The sequence below is a fragment of the Gopherus evgoodei genome, chromosome 1 (genome assembly GCF_007399415.2).
Source record: "Gopherus evgoodei ecotype Sinaloan lineage chromosome 1, rGopEvg1_v1.p, whole genome shotgun sequence".
NCBI classification, from domain to species: Eukaryota; Metazoa; Chordata; order Testudines; family Testudinidae; genus Gopherus; species Gopherus evgoodei.
Window position 1 is genome coordinate 152,007,811 of NC_044322.1, and position 17,759 is coordinate 152,025,569.

At 40.7% G+C, this 17,759-nt stretch overlaps 1 protein-coding gene across 1 annotated transcript in view; it reads right to left on the reverse strand.

Moving 5' to 3' along the window:
* CFAP47 (cilia and flagella associated protein 47) overlaps positions 1–17,759 on the reverse strand; it is a 681,124-nt gene that overhangs the window by 101,995 nt on the left and 561,370 nt on the right.

The window sequence follows — 17,759 nt, forward strand, 5'->3', positions numbered from 1 at the left end:
CTCTTCACTTTTTCAATATCCTAGACAGACACCAGGACTGCACACAGAATTCCAGTAGCAGTCACATCAATTCCATATGCAGAGGTAATATATCCTCCCTACTTCTAATTGATAGCCTTCTTGTTCAACAATTGCATAAGCCCTTTTAGCCACAGCATTGCCCTGGGAGCTCATGTTCAGCTGATTATCCACCATTATCTCCACGACTGATCAGATGGGTCTGCACTGTATTGTGGGAGATACAGTTCTCCAGGAAGGCAGGCTCATAGGAGACATGGGCCCAAATTATAACTCCCATAAGGCAATGCATTAGGGAAACACAGTTTAATGTTGTTCTGACTTGGAAGGAAGTCTTTTGGGTCAATTCAGCAAAACGAAATGAAATGAAACATTTTGATTTCAGGAATGTAAAAATGTGTTGCTTCAACTGAAAATGTCTAAAGGTAGTGTTTTGACATTTCCAAATAGAATTTTCCTGAATTAACAATCTGAACATTTTCAAAATTCACCTTTTCCTTCTGTTTCAAGACAAAACAAATATTGAAATGCTGGAATTCCCTGTGGGATGGAAATTCCAAATTTCACTCAGTTCATAGCAACAAGTATATATGATGTTGGTTGAGGCTTTATTCTACTTACACCTAAGAAATATAATCAAGCCATGATCCTGGCACCTAAGCAACCAGTAATTTTTATTTTTGTGATCAATTCTTTATGTGTCAAGATTAGGTGTAATATAAAATTCAGCTCTAGAGGTATAATACACAATTCTAACAGACTTCCCTCAGAAAGTGTACTGATTACAAGCAGTGTTAAAAGGGACACAGACATCCTAATTCCTACAGACACTATCAGTCTTAGCTCCACATAGGGACAATAAGCTCTGTTAGAAGACACAAATCTCAGTGTGTCATTGTTTATAACTGCTGTTAGTTACTTTTCAAATGAACAGTGAATGTGCTTGTCCCATTACAAAAAAAAGGGGAGGTAAATACTTAACTACTCAAAATTGGTTGTGCTTTGAAGTGAAGTCAGTATTGTAATAGCCTACAGTAGTATACTGACTATAGGATCTTCTCTTCCATTCCTTTCTCTAAAAACATTTAATATGGGGTATTTTTAAAAGAGAAAAATACAGTAGAAAACTTGAGAAGGGATAGTAAACAGAAGTTATATGGGGTATCTTCTACAACTGCAATTACTTTAAAAGAAAATTTCAAAGAACTATATTAAAATAAACCAAAAACAGCAATTTAATTGCTTACGTTTTATAGCTTACATTTTACTATAAATGGAGCAGCAACTATGTTCTTGAAAAGTGACATCGTTTGTGAGACTAGCAATGTGGTTTCTACTACCAGATAGTTAAAAAATGCTGAATTGGAGTTTACATTTGATAATTAGTTTACAGTGAGTAGTTCTGCTCACTTTGCTAATGCTCAATGCTGGGCTGTGGGCAAAATGGTTAAATGCAGGGTTGTGTTTTTTTTGTCAATGACAGTAAATCTATTCCTCTTCTGCTTAAATACTGGTTTGAGAAATCAGAATTATTTTATTTTAAAAATATGTAACATTAAAAAAATTAAACAGTTGAGTCCTTTTTCTGACTATTAAACTAGTATTGTAGCTGGCTTAAAGATGGATCTCTTAGCAGTGGGGTTTCATATTGCCAGTATGACTTTTCATCAACATGACTACATCTTTCAGAAGGTTCAGAAATGTCAAATGCAACTAACACCCCCTAATTTCAATTAGAATTTGCAGCTTATTGAATGCTGGGAATTGCTTTTCGGGATGTTGGCTGATTAAACTAGACTGTAGCCTTCTTTTAGAAATATAGCTCTTCCACATAATTCATTTAGAAGCACCAAGCAGTGCTTCTGTGGGAAAACCAAGCAGCTTTAGAAAGCATACCCATTCACCTGACTATATCTGTTCTATACATTCTAGTCAACTCTGTGACAGCAATGGCTTGAGGCATACCCAACTGAATAGCCCCCCATTACTCTTTAGGAAAAAAAGTATTGTCTATAAAAACTATCAGTGCCCCTATTCTCCCCCTTTCAACTTGAGGACGAAGGAGAATGCAAAATAATTCTCACCTTGGGCACCTCTACATAACTTCAATCAGGCCAGCCCTGCTTTGTATTATGCAGCAGAGCAGAAAATAATTGTTTCCAAAATGGGCTTCTTTGAAAAAAAGAAAAAAAAAACACCTACACTGTAAGTGATTCACCAAATCCAGCAATGAAACCAATGTGTTTCTTTCACCCTGAACTTTTACCCAACCTCAACTCTCTTTCATGGTTAGACAGACCCTTCCCCTTGAAAATGACACCTATCTCCTATTATTACAGCTACAGATTCTTCAGTTTTAAGATGTAGAACATGCTGCTTTAAGTTTGATGCTGTTCTTGGAATTTATCCTGTATTGCATCCCAGAGGGGCCAACACATCACTGAGCTTACAACATCCCTTCTTCCTTGTGAAGTCTCAAATGAAGGGAAAAGTCCTTTGGATAAGTTCCCTGGGCTTTACAATAGCAATTTTAGTCGCAATAATACTCTTGGTACCAACACTTAGTTTACCATGAATAAACAGACACACAGAAAAGCTTGCAATGCCGTCTTTTAAATTCTGTGCCCATGTTATAATCGGGGATACACAAATCATGATACATAAATGCACGTATTCTGACTGTGCCAGTTAAGTTTGGAAAGCCTTTAAAGAGTCTCACTTCCTTTTAACAAGGAACTAAAAGGAAGTGAGAAAGATGTGGAGAAATTGGAGAGGGTCCAGAGAAGAGCAACGAGAATGATTAAAGGTCTTGAGAACATGTCCTATGAAGGAAGGCTGAAGGAATTGGGTTTGTTTAGTTTGGAAAAGAGAAGACTGAGAGGGGACATGATAGCAGTTTTCAGGTATCTAAAAGGGTGTCATCAGGAGGAAGGAGAAAACTTAGCCTCCAATGATAGAACAAGAAGCAATGGGCTTAAACTGCAGCAAGGGAGATTTAGGCTGGACATTAGGAAAAAGTTCCTAACTGTCAGGGCAGTTAAACACTGGAATAAATTGCCTAGGGAAGTTGTGGAATCTCCATCTCTGGAGATATTTAAGAGTAGGTTAGATAAATGTCTATTAGGGATGGTCTAGACAGTATTTGGTCCTGCCATGAGGGCAGGGGACTGGACTCGATAACCTCTCGAGGTCCCTTCCAGTCTATGAGTCTATGAGTCTTCAAAGGCTTTCCAGACTTAACTGGAATGAGCTACATTAATTGAAATACAGCATTACACTAATTAGTACTTCACACCTGCACTGTGATGTCATCTAATAGCATGAAACCAGCTCTACAAATAAATAGCCACCAATTCAACAGCAAAATGTTGCTGAGGAAAAACTTTAGGTATAAAAAATAGAATGAAAACATGGACCCAACAGCTCAAAATGTAACTGAGTCAATGAGGTCTGCTGATTAAGTGTAGCTGAGGTAATATAAATAGCAATAAAACATTTGGATTGCATTAGGATTCAATGTGGGAAAGGCACTGATACTTATAATTAATAGAAATCAATTTTTATGGGCTATTACCCTTTGTTTTATCTTAAAATCTATTATGCAGGGGAATAAGATTTAAAGTATATAGGATTTTAGTGCTTGTAAAACAAGCAGAGTACGGTTATAATAGTCAATGTAAAAAAAAGTCAGTGCAATCCATGTTCATTTAAACTTAAAAAAGCAAAGACATTCAGCATTAAGATTCTCAAAAGAACAAGAACTTCCATGCATCACAATCACAAAACACTGCACAATGCACCATACTATTAAGCACATTTTATGTATTTAATAAATATACTTAAATTATGGGAACTGCTCATATGTCAATTAACTAGAGCTTGAATCTGTTAGGTCTCTGAATATTACTCCTCACAATACCTTTGGTGAGAGAAGTAATATTAACAATTTGTATATGAACAAAAAAAACAGCTGCAGCAGAGAAATTTAAGTGATTTGCCCAAGGTCACATAGTGAATCATCAGCACAGTTGGTCCCCAGACTCTTAAACTTGTGCTCTGACCTCTATATTACATTTGCTTTCTAAGTAGAACTTACCAAGCCTCATGATTTCTGGTTCATAAAAAATTTCAATTTTTTAAATTTTGGGTTCATTTTGACTGAGAGAAACCAATTTTTTTGAAACTTTTCACAAAGTGGCAATTCTGAAATTTTGGTTTCAGAAGCACCAACACATGATGTTTCTGAAACAAAATATGCTTCTGAGGACCAGGCTGCTGAGTGAAATTTAAATTCTTGCTGCTCTCTGGGCTGCACACAGCAGACCTGGGAGCTGAACCCCAGCTCAAACTGGAGTTCTCAGTACTACCAGTAAGGGGCATGGATCAGTGTTCACATTGCATTCCCTGTTGGCACCTGGCCCGGGATGGGGATGTGAATGATCCAACCAGCAGAACAAATTTGGTGATGAATCCTGGTCATATGCCACCTGAGGCATGTTGTACATACACTAAGAAGAAGTACTGCTAGTCTCCCTAATAAAATATATGGAGATATACCTATCTCAGAACTGGAAGGAATCCTGAAAGGTCACTGAGTTGAGTCTAGCCCCCTGCCCTCACTAGCAGGACCAAGTACAGTTTTTTTTCCTTTCTTCCCCTGATTCCTAAATAGCCCCCTTGAGGATTGAACTCACAACCCTGGATTTAGCAGGCCAGTGCTCAAACCACTGAGGTACCCTCCCCCCATGTGGATAGGGGAGCCTAGACCTAAAAGCACCAGCTGCAGCTCAGTTTTTAAGGACTTCTAGGCTCTTTGTGATAAGCTAAGAACATAAGAACATAAGAACGGCCGTACCGGGTCAGACCAAAGGTCCATCTAGCCCAGTATCTGTCTACTGACAGTGGCCAATGCCAGGTGCCCCAGAGGAGTGTACCTAACAGGCAATGATCAAGTGATCTCTCTCCTGCCATCCATCTCCATCCTCTGACGAACAGAGGCTAGGGACACCATTCCTTACCCATCCTGGCTAATAGCCATTTATGGACTTAACCACCATGAATTTATCCAGTTCTCTTTTAAACGCTGTTATAGTCCTAGCCTTCAAAACCTCCTCAGGTAAGGAGTTCCACAAGTTGACTGTGCGCTGCGTGAAGAAGAACTTGCTTTTATTTGTTTTAAACCTTCTGCCTATTAATTTCATGTGGTGACCCCTAGTTCTTGTATTATGAGAATAAGTAAATAACTTTTCCTTATCCACTTTCTCCACATCACTCATGATTTTATATACCTCTATCATCTCCCCCCTTAGTCTCCTCTTTTCCAAGCTGAAAAGCTGATGGAAATTGAGCTTCTATTTTGTTAGTCTCTAAGGTGCCACAAGTACTCCTGTTCTTTTTATTAAAACTGAGGCTTCCAATCTGCATGGTGAGGCTGCTAAGGAGCTGCGGACCATGGAAACGCCATGTGGACTGCCCAGGACCAAGAACCCCAGGGTCTGTGGCTCCATAGCAGTCCTGCCATGTCAGGTTTCCTGCTGTGAAACCAGGAGTCTGGAAACCCTGAGAGCTTCCAGGCTCCTGACTGCAGAGTTGAAAGTCAGGAAGCCCTGCCTGAGGCCAGGGGTCTTAGAGTCTAGGCTAGGCTAGTGGCCCTACAGAAGCCTGGGGTCCCTAGCAGCGGACCAGATAAGCTGACCAGAAACTATGCAGGTTTCTTACAGAATAATGGACTTGCTTGCAGTCATGGACCTCTCAATTTTATTACCTGTTTTGCAACTGACTTACTGGGAAACCTTGGTGCAGTTGCAGCCTCAGTTTTCTCACTTGTAAAATTAGTGTAATAGTAAATCCTCCTCAACTGGATAATGTTACGTAAGTCTAAAGTACTACCATTAATTCATTTCCATTACCTAGAATTACTTTTTGAGCATTACAATAGGTTGTACAAATCAAGGTTCCACACATGGAGAGCAGGCATCATCTTCTAAATTAATCAAAATTGTTTTAATAATAAATAAGCAGTGTTAGATGCTTACACCTAGACCACTACGGAGTAAATTTCATTCCTCATTCCAGAAATTAGAATTTAGGAGAGTTTTAAAAGTTAAACATATCTCCAACATTTGCAGTCATGATACCCTAAATGGGTTAGTGCTTTCTAGAAGAAAAACCTTCAGTTTCTCCCCCTCCCCACAAGACAGTAATATAACAAGTGACTATGACTGTATTAGAGGATTTTATAAATGTTGCTAATATAAACCTCTGTGTCCAATTAATGATTTTCTGTTGCAGGAGTTGACAGTTCTGAAAGATGACCTTTTAATATTAACATATTGATTCGAATGCTTCTGATCTAATTGTAACTCTAAATCTTTCCTCCATATTTCTCTAAGACTATCCTAATTCTAGCCTATACATCATGTTAAAATCCATCTACTATATACCATAATTTCCAAGCAGTATATATCCTATACATTTTAACAGTGACAGTGCCTTAGTTATACTTGTCATTAAAACATCTTTTTCTATTTGAAGCACTGCACATTCACCATTATTGCCTAAACTGATTTTTTCCTCAAACTGATAATGATGTGACTCTTCAGAGGAAGGAAAATATTGCTTAAACCTATATTTATTGTTTCAAATCCAATGAGACCAAAATGCCATCAGCAATTATTTCTAATGATGAAGGATTTCAGATTGGTTTCTTTTTAAGTGTATAAGGTTTTAGCATAAATATTTGAAACACTGATAACCATATATCATGTGCATGAGTTACAGTGGATAGAATGGAAAAATTATTATTGTAGCAGTCCTAAACCCTGAAGGCATGTGAGAGGTAGCAAAAGCAGCAGTCTTTTCCCTAAATGCAGCCAGACAGATTCAACACTAGAAGCCTTATGAAACCAAAATAGGACTTGTCTAATCATAACGGGTTTATGACAGAAAAGTAAATTGGGGAATCTAAATTCTCTTTTGTAACTAAACAATACAAATTTTTAATGAGAATTTGAATTATTTATTATCTCCCCATAAGAATGTTTTGAATTGTTGGTTAATCCTATTAGTAGTATGATGGAATATCAAGGGAAGCGAATTAAAGTGGCAGAATAATGTGGATATGATGTTCATTTTAATTAAATGAATCCTTCTCTACACTGAACAATTTAAATGACTCCATTTGTCAAAAGTTAGAGTTATGGTATTATTGAGTTTAGAATAAGTTTAATATCTTATGGGCACAGTGAAATTTTATTATATATAATATAAATAAATGTTTTGGTGAATATTTAGGCCCTGATACACCAAAGCAATTAAGTACATTCTTAACTTTAAGCATGTGATTAATCCCATTCCTATGCAGCAGAGCATTGAACGCACATATGTAATCTACATCCTAAAATTCCAGGACAGTCACTCTGAAGCTTAGAATGTCTGTTGAGTCAATGTGAAGCAGTGGAAACATCTACATTAGTGGTTCTCAACCTGCAGCCCATGGGCCGCTTGCAGCCCAATCAGCACACAGCTGTGGCCCATGTGATCTCCTCAGGGCCATACAGGCAGTATTTATATTGTGTTGATGCGTCCCATATAACACATAGAGACCTGCAGCCCACAATGTAAATGGATTGAGAACCACTGATCTACAAGTATAACTATCACCAGGTTCAGTCTTCACTGGGTTTCACACTCTGTTACTATCCAATTTTTAAATTCTCAGCCATTTTGGCTTTACAAATTACACCCATGCAGTGTGCAGCTACAGTAAGGTATGTATGTAGTCCATGTGAAGAGCCCAAGATAATTATGATATCAGAGGGTAATTCAACCAAATCACCACCCTTACACGTCAGCTAATTTGCATCCAACAATTACATTGGTTGTCTGAAGGAGACTGAACAGATAATGGATTACTTGGCCCATCTGCCACAGTTCTTCAAAACTACCCCTACAAAACCACAACAAGCACCAACACTAACCCCAAACACACACAGCCCCTCACTGTCGCATACTTCCTCATTTGCACCCACACCAATCAGCATTAATCTTCCTGGATTGCCATTGTGTGTGACTCTGAAGTTAACAATATCTCTGACTCAGTGTGAAGCAATTGAAACAGCTACAAGTACGGTTGAGAGCGCTTTTGGTTTAAAATATCAGCTGGTTCAATCACTGAGCCCTATGAGACCTGGATGGAATGTTGGAGGCCAAAGGTTCTGTGGCGGTTGGAATGTGACAGTTGATCAGAGGAGGTGGGAGTAACAACTGTGTGGGGTAACAGAGCTGGTTGTGCCTCCAGCCAGGGGGCAGCTCTGTGCACAGACTTTGGGAACATGTACAAATAGCCACATAGCTCACTACAACGTGGAGTATGCTGACAACGGCCCATATGCAGAGGTGACACTAGAGAGGGGCAGGAATGGTCATATGCCCTTCCCCAGATGCCTGGGGGGGCACATTCCAGAGGGGGCAGGAAGTTACAGCTTTGCTCAGGTACCTGCCACAGGGCAGAAGGAGAGTATCTTGCCTGTGCTCTGCAACTGCTTGCCCTGCCCGAGCTCAGGGAAGGGAAAAAGGGAGGGCTGCTGGGGACACTGGGAATGATTGTGGGGATCATGAGGGGTAAATGGGGGACAGCATAAGCCAGGGCTGGAAGTCTGGTGGAGTGTGGTGGCCACAGCAAGGAATTATAATATATAATTATATATTTTATATATATATATAATGGAATATATTATGTATGTATGGAATATATAATGCTATATATATTATAGAATTATAATTATAATAGCTGTTGCTATTATTCAGAGCTTTCGCCCCAATGGCAATGCTTCCATTCTGTGCTGTGTAATGGTCTGCTTGCATCTTTGCCACTAGAATCAGGAAAATTCCTTGACACTGCCTATGAAATTAATATGCATCTAGTGTGCTAATATAAATCATTTGTTATCTTAGTGCTTGGGAATGTGAATGAGGGATATGACTTCACTCCAAACAGTGTTTTTTATTAAAATAAAGATGGATTATTTTTCTATCTAAACTTCACTTGGTTTAGCTGTAATTATAAAGCTGGATGCAGTTGTGTTGGGGTTATATTTATTCATGAGACTGATTCTGGCACTTCATTCTAAGGTAGCAGTGAGCACACCAAAGAAGTAAATGACAGAATGCATAAGAATTTCTGTGAATGCTCTTTTTTTTTTAAATCTGAAGTTCCTACCTAATTAATGACTGCAGAACACTATTACTGTAGAAGAAAAAGGGACCCTTCTTCTGGAAACAAGGCCTTTTCCTAGAAAACTCAAGAGCTCTTCTTTGGTACTGATATAAGGAAGATGGAGGCTCCTGTCAGGAAAATTATTTGTATTAGTTTTGGTTCCTCTTTTGTGATGGTGTATAGAGACCCGAGGCTGAAGCATCACTGACAGGTCTTCAGAGATTGAGGCATTTCATCAGTTCTGGAATTTCATGTGTCATGGCCTTCAAACGGCAGGTCTTCAATAGTTTCCTGAACCTCTTTTGGGATACCTGATGACTGCAACGATGATGTTCATCTCATAATCACCACAGTGGGCATAGACCTGGCTGAAGTGTGAGAGGCAACCAATGAGACTTGCAGAGCTATCTTCACCACTAACTGGCCTTTTGAAGCCACCACTCTTAGTCAGTCTCTGGTCTGCTAAGGAAGTCTCTCAGAGTATGTCTACACTGAAAGTAGATATCTGCAGCTGGACCATGACAGCTGACTTGGGTTCATGGAGCTTGTGCTGCGGTGTAGACTTTGGGTTCAGGCTGCAGTCTGAGCTCTGGGACCCTCCCACCTTGCAGAGTCCTAGAGCACAGGCTTCAGCCTGAGTCTGAATGTCTACACCACAATTAAACATCCCCTTAGACTGAACTCCACAATCCTGAATTGGGATTTTAATTACAGTGTAGCTATAGCCGACCTTAAGGTGCCCATCCTGCAGCAAAAAAACTTCAGGACCAGACTTCAAAGAGAAACTGCTGAGCTTCAGTTCATCTGCAAATTTGACACCATCAGCTCAGGATTAAACAAAGACTGTGAATGGCTTGCCAATTACAAAACCAGTTTCTCCTCCCTTGGTTTTCACATCTCAACTGCTAGAACAGGGCCTCATCCTCCCTGATTGAACTACCTCATTATCTCTAGCTTGCCTGCATATATATACCTGCCCCTGGAAATTTCCACTACATGCATCTGACAAAGTGGGTATTCACCCACGAAAGCTCATGCTCCAAAACGTCTGTTAGTCTATAAGGTGCCACAGGATTCTTTGCTGCTCTATATTCTTGTATGCCATTTAAGGCTCGAAGTGATATGATTAGGAGATCTTCTGGGGGCCCATTTAAGACAAACCTCAAAGTTTTTCTAATTTAATTCAATATTTGAGCTACTCTATTGTACAAAAATGTTTGTTTGGGCAAGAATCTTTAAATTAGTTACTGTACGCCTACCAAATAGAGTTTTGACTTTTGCTTAACTTTTGTGCTTGTATTTGCTACAGCATTCTTAATCTCATTGTAATAGATTACACTTTCTTTGCCTATAAAAAAATCAATAAAATGTTTTATTTAAAAAAAAACTTCAGGACAACTCAATGCAAAAAAAAATGATATTAATTCAAAACAATAGTTGAGAAATCAAGCCCTCAGAAGTCATTTAGTGCAACATTAATGTTGAAAGCTCAATTTCAATACTGCCTCCTGTGCCTATGCCTTAAAATATGGCGTGTGTGTCTGTGTCTCTCTCCCCCCCCAATTAGTGATATAATCACATATAGGATTAAATTAACAGCTACTGCTCACTTAAAACCAGAAAATAAACCAGAAATTAAATAAAAATCTAACATATAGTCACACTTAAAACAAGGGCTGGATCTTATTGTGGCCCTCTATCTCAAAAGTCTTGCAAAGAAGTTCCACCTTCTTTTATATTTTTGTAGTGCTAGAGTAATTTTCAAATATAGCTAAGTGACTTTGGAGTTTAAGTACAATTTTGAAAAGGGAAAATTGACTTTCAATGAGATTTAGCAGCCTAGGTACATAAGTCATATTTGAAAATGAGATTTTGGTTTCAAAGTTATTGGGGTGCTTTTGAAAATTTTACCTTAACTCCATAAATAAAAGCAGCAAAGAATCCTGTGGCACCTTATAGACTAACAGATGTTTTGGAGCATGAGCTTTCGTGGGTGAATACCCACTTCTTCAGATGCAACAGATGCAACAGATGCTCCAAAACATCTGTTAGTCTATAAGGTGCCACAGGATTCTTTGCTGCTTTTACAGATCCAGACTAACACGGCTACCCCCTGATACTTGACTCCATAAATAAAGTTTGTCTTTGTATTTCTTTCCCCCTAAATCATGGAGACTGTTATTTTAAACAGCTACAGTAAAATATTAAAGTAGATGGAAGTGTCCAATATGGCTGCCTGCAAACTGTTCTACTCAAAACTCAATGAGGGATTCAGACAAAAAACTTTTAGGCCTGGAGTATTTAAAATACATAAAATGAGGCTCCATGAAAAAAGAAAGAAATGCAACAATGTAGATATAGCTTTGGAGACAGCATGTAAATTCTGTTCCAATTGTCTTTCCATCAAAAAATATTTTATAAAAATTTGATTTTTTGATATTGGGTATATTTTCTGGATTTTTTGGCTATATCCAAAGAATGAGTGTGCAGATAATTTGCCATGGCAAATTTTGGTCTAGATATAGAGCTTTGATTCATTATAGGGCAGAACCGCCCTATTTCAACTGAATTTTGGTGATTAAAATATCACTAAATAAGGAATTTCTACCTATGCAAGGACCTATGCTCTACCTATGCTCTGAGTTAGTCTGTCCATCCACAGCAGTTATTAAATGGAGCATCATCAGCAGGTTATTCTAATTTATGATTAATAGTCTTTTCAGTTTCTAGCCCCATTGAAATCAAGAAATCTAATTTCTTATCGAGAGCCAAAACATACTGAACTAACTGAATATTTGGTTTCTCTGTGTTAGAAACTAGAGAAAGGAGACTAAGCCCTGGTCTACACTGCGAATTTAGGTAGAATTTAGCAGCGTTAGATCGATTTAACCCTGCACCTATCCACATGATGAAGCTGTTATTTTCAACTTACAGGGCTGTTAAAATCGATTTCTGTACTCCTCCCCCGACGAGGGGATTAGTGCTGATATCGACCTTGCAGGTCGAATTTGGGGTAGTGTGGATGCAATTCGATGGTATTGGCCTCTGGGAGCTATCCCAGAGTGCTCCATTGTGACTGCTCTGGACAGCACTCTCAACTCAGATGCACTGGCCAGGCAGACAGGAAAAGGCCCACGAACTTTTGAATCTCATTTCCTGTTTGGCCAGCATGGCGATCTGCAAGTGAGTGCAGATCTCGTCAGCAGAGGTGACCATGATGGAGTCCCAGAATTGCAAAAGACCCCAGCATGGACCGAACGGGAGGTATGGGATCTGATCGCTGTATGGGGAGACGAATCCATGCTATTAGAACTCTGTTAAAAAAGATGAAATGCCCAAACATTTGAAAAAAATCTCCAAGGGCATGAAGGACAGAGGTTATAACAGGGACCCGCAGCAGTGCCGCATGAAACTTAAGGAGCTGAGGCAAGCCTACCAAAAAATCAGAGAGGCAAACAGCTGTTCCAGGTCAGAGCCCCAGACATGCTGCTTCTATGATGCGCTGCATGCTATTCTAGGTGGTGCAGTCACCACTAACCCCACCACTACCCCACCCCTGTGCTTTGGCTCTGTCAATGGAGTAGCACGCAACAGGGATGCAGGTTTGGGGGACGAGGACCAAGGGGAGGAGGAGGTTGATGATAGCTCACAGCAAGGAAGCAGAGAAACCATTTTCCCTGACAGCCAGGAACTGTTTCTCACCCTGGACCTGGAGTCAGTACCCACTTAACCCACTCCAGGATGCATGGCCTAACTTCAATCTGTGAGGTAATTATATCTGATTCCCATGATAAATTCACAAAAGAAGTTTTATATGGATTTGTATGTAACTTTTCTGATGTCTTCCCTCCTCTGTTTGTATCTCGAATCCTGTTTCTCTCTCTCTTTTTGTGGTAACAGAAGAATTCTCTCAGGTAAGACAGCATATTTTCCTAATAAAGTCAGTGTAAAGTTCTGTTCTCAGAATTGAAGGGCCTGATTTTTAAAGGCGCCTGAAAACAATGCTTCTTGTTTGTGCTTGCAGTTTTGGATGTTTAAATGATGTCTCTGATTTGCAAACAGATATGTAGATGTCTATATTATATAATCTGTCTGTACAAATTTAAAGAAGCAGAAAGGCGAAGAGGGGACAATTTTCAAAATCTGTCCCAACTGATTGAATTTTGGAGATTTTAAGATATATCTGTAAAAAACAAAACGAAAACCAAAAAGGTTAAACCTAGAGTCAAAGAGAAGGAGGAGGAAAAGAGCACGCTACAAGTCAAAGAAAAGAAGAAAATCAGGATCCAGAGAAGAAAGGAGCATGGTGTGGGCCCCGCTTTAAAGCTCACTGAAGTCAATTGGAGGTTTTCCATTGAACTAATTTCATTAGCCACTGCATCAGTCTATATTATTAAGTGAGCCAAGTAACTATGAGACAATAAAACTTTTGACTCCTGCCGTCTACATGCCCACACATCATCTGTCCCTACATGCAAAGGGAAAGGCAGATAGAGCCTCCTCATAAAAAAGTGACTCCTACCCAGCAGCAAGGCTTCCATCTCCCTTAGTTGTGAATGAGGCCAGCAGCACAACATGCATCCACTCACAAATATTCTGTTTACCACCTACCTATGGCAGACACCAAGCTAGCAGGATTCTCAGAGCAAAAGATGTACAGCTGTGCATCATCAATACATTTATGAAACAACAGACTGGAGAGTGGGCAGTATGATTGACTTAAGATTGGTTTTCACATTAGTATTTCCTTAAACTGATTGCTTGGTTCAGTTTACTACATACTTTATGGATAAGATTGAAATGGACAGTTCCACATGGTGTCTATAGTAAAGAACAAAAAAAAAAATCCCACGGCATCAGTCACAGCTCTTCTGTATGTCTGCATAAAATCTTTGAATAGGAAATAATCAGACTCTGAGTGAGTCCTCACCATCCTCTCTGTGATCTACTCTCTTGCTGCCACATCTCCAGAAATGTTACTGAAACATGGAGACACAAGGTGGGTGATATAACATCTTTTATTGGACCAATTTATATAAAAGATATTACCTCACCCATCTTGTCTCTCTAATATCCAGGGACCAACATGGTTACAACAACACTGCATTGAACCAGAGAATAATGGTATGCTAAATGGTATTATACTATTCAGCCACTGGGTGGCACAGTATGGAAAAGACCTTGTTTAAAGATAACTTTAGCCTCACCAGGGAGAGCATTAAAGGATTTTACACACACCAGATGTGTTCATCCTAAACAAGCTCTGTAGCCAGTCCATACCTGGCACAGAAGTATATGACAGAGACCACCAAGCAGAGGATAATAAATAAAATAAGAGAACATCAACCTGCAACCTCCTTCTCAATAGCTGTTAGCTAGAAGGGGAAGCAAAATACATGTCAAGAAATACCCCAATCTGTGACAAAATTTGGAGGAAACTGAGTGGTTGATTTCACATTTCCTTTTTCCACAGGCTATTTCCAGAGGAAGTTGATACAGGCTTTAGTTTGCATTTCTCCAAAGGCTAATTTGTTTGGCTTGAGTCCATATAGAGCAGGGGAGGGCAAACTATGGCCCACAGGCTGGATCCAGCCCATCAAGGCTTTCAGTGTGGCCCACAGGATTGCCAGCCCCGTGATGCAGCATGGGCTAAGGCAGCGCCGCTCCCAGAAGCCGCCGGCACCACATCTCTGCGGCCCCGGAGGAGGATCAGAGGGCTCCGTGCGCTGCCCTTGCCTGCAGGCATCACCTCCCCAACTCCCGCCCGCAGCACTCACTGGCTGGGAACAGGGAACTGCGGCCAATAGGAGCTTTGGGGGTGGTACTCAAAGGCGAGGGCAGCGCGTGGTGGAATGGCCTGCCCCACCCCGGTTCCAGGAGCCACTGCTTGATATACTCACCACGTCCAGGAGTGGCATGGGGTCAGGGCAGGCAGGATGCCTGCCTTAGCCCAACTGTGCACTGCTGCCACCCCAGAGCTGCTCAAGGTAAGTGGCGCAGGGCCAGAGCCCGCACCCCGAACCTCTCCTCTCTGCCCCGAGATGCCCTAACCCCCTGCCACACCCTTCCTGCACCTCAACCCCCTGCCTGAGTCCCCTGCCGCACCCTGCACCCCCTTTCCTGAGCCCCCTCCTGCATCCCGCACCTCTTCTGCCCCCTGACTTCTTGCCCCAGTCCTATATTCATGGCCCTGCATACAATTTCTCCACCCAGATATGGACCTCGGGCCAAAAAGTTTGCCCACCTCTGATATACAGTATTTATGTGAATGTGTATGGTTATATAATGATAGAGATAGACACACACGCATATACAACTGTATGAAACACCACTCAGAGCAAAGGTTTAAGATTCATAATCTAATAAAATGCCTTGTACAACCTGAAATTGAAAAGCATAATTTACAATGTGACCTACACAAAGACCCTGTTTTAAAAAAAGTACTTAAATGGCTTGAATAAATACAGAAATCTTTCCATCATTTCTGGGATAAGGGATAGATGATTGTTTTTATATTAACATTGGAGCAAAAGATGACAGTATCATGTTATGAAAGACTTGCAATTATTACTGAAATCTCCTCAATTATGAATTCATCCTGAACTAACCACAAGATTGCTCTGTATAGCTGTATAGCTTCAGGAAACAGTTGCTATTAATGTACAACTCACATATAAATGTTTGTAAAATTTACAAAAGTAGTAAAGGTAATAAATTACTTTCAGTCCTATATCAGTTAGAAGGCATAAGTATAAATTAAAACTGCACATAAAGACTTAAAAGTAAATATTTCAGTTATTTCCTGGCAACTCTTAAGTTCTGGTTTCCAGATTTCTCTGAAATAGTTGAAAATATCAAACACTGTAGGAAAATATAGAAAACAATAGCTTTCAATGGACAAAGTGCCTTGGGAAAAAGAAGGGATGAAGGAAGACACATGCTTAAATACAACTGAATGATTGTAAAGGTTATTTCTTGCTTTCTTTAGTGTTACATGAACTAAAATAAGGGGAACTTTCAATTGTTAAATTATTTTACTTCCGGAAATTCTTTTCTCCTGCTTTCTCCTTAACTGATCCCTTTAAATAATAATTTATCAAAATCAGGGCCAGTCTTAAGGGAAAATAGCACCCTGGGCAAACTTATATTTTGGCACCCCTGGCCCCCATAGGTGCCCGCCATTGCCCCTGTGAGCTCCCCACCTCCCCTTTGCCCCAACCCCTACACTGTGCCTCTGGAGCGGTGCCAGAGTTTCTGGCACCCTAGACAGAATTCGGGGGGCAGCATTTTGTGCACTCCCCACGGGGCGCGCGGGAGCTTCCGGTTCCACTCCTGTCGCGCCACCGAAGGACCCTCCGCCGAAATGCCACAGGCGACAGCAGCAGTCATTGAGCTGCTCAATTGCCTGCCGCTGTTTTCTGCGGTATGTCAGCAGAAGGTCCTTCTTCGGCGGCACAACGGGAGCGGAACCAGAAGCTTCTGTGCGCCCTGTGGTGAGCGCATAAAATGCAGCCCCCCGAATCCTGGCGCCCTAGGCGACCGCCTAGTGTCGCCTAATGGAAGCGCCGGCCCTGCTGTGCCTTCTTTGCGCCAAACCCTACACTCCCCCTCCTGACCTTGATTCAGAGCAGCTGTCATTGCTGCTCATTCCCTCCCTTGAATACTGCTCTTCTGCGCACCCCTAGGAGGTCATATGGAGGGAGGGCAAGGAGTGATGTCAGGGCTGCCTGCATCCAGGTGACTTTCCCCACCTGGGCTGCATAAGGGAAGGACAGGAGAGCAGCAGCCCTGGTGGGGAAAGTCACCTGGATGAACAGAGCACTTAGTGTTGCTCCTCACTTCCCCCCTCACAGCCCTTAGGGAGAAGCGGAGGAACTTTGGGGTGGGGGGAAGCAGTATCTGTGCGTCACCACTCCCCCTCCCCTTTTTCCTCTGACAGGAGGAAGCAGAGAGAAATCTGGGTGCCCCCCAATGTGGCACTCTTCTGCCAGCCAGGAAAAGCTTCTGACTACACCAGCAGTGTGCACCTCTGCACTGCCACATGCTGCCCCCTTGACCATGGCATGCTTGGGCAGTCACCTGGGTGGCCCTCCTCTAAGGCCAGCCCTGTCTAAAAAGGGCCTTTTTCATTGAAATTTCTTCTTCTTCTTCTCCCTTACGCTGTATTAAGGAAACCATGTGTTGATGTAAGAGAAATACAATAAACTAACAACTTTTCACGTATGTGAAGAAGGAACTGCTTTTCAGATATACAGATCTGTATTTATTCCACACACATATTATATTACTAATTTGGGAATCTAAACCTGTTGTTTGGGGTGAGTTTTTGTTTCTTTTGTTTTTAATTTTTTTTTTAAATCTCTTCAGTTTACATTTTAATAGGAGATTTACCAGCTAGATGCTTTTTCCACCTACTAGGTCACATATCTTTATATAATGCTATTACTAATCTTCACAGACTTAAAATGTAACCTTGCCCATTTGGCCCAAACATAGGATTGCTTGGTTTACCTTAAATGAATTT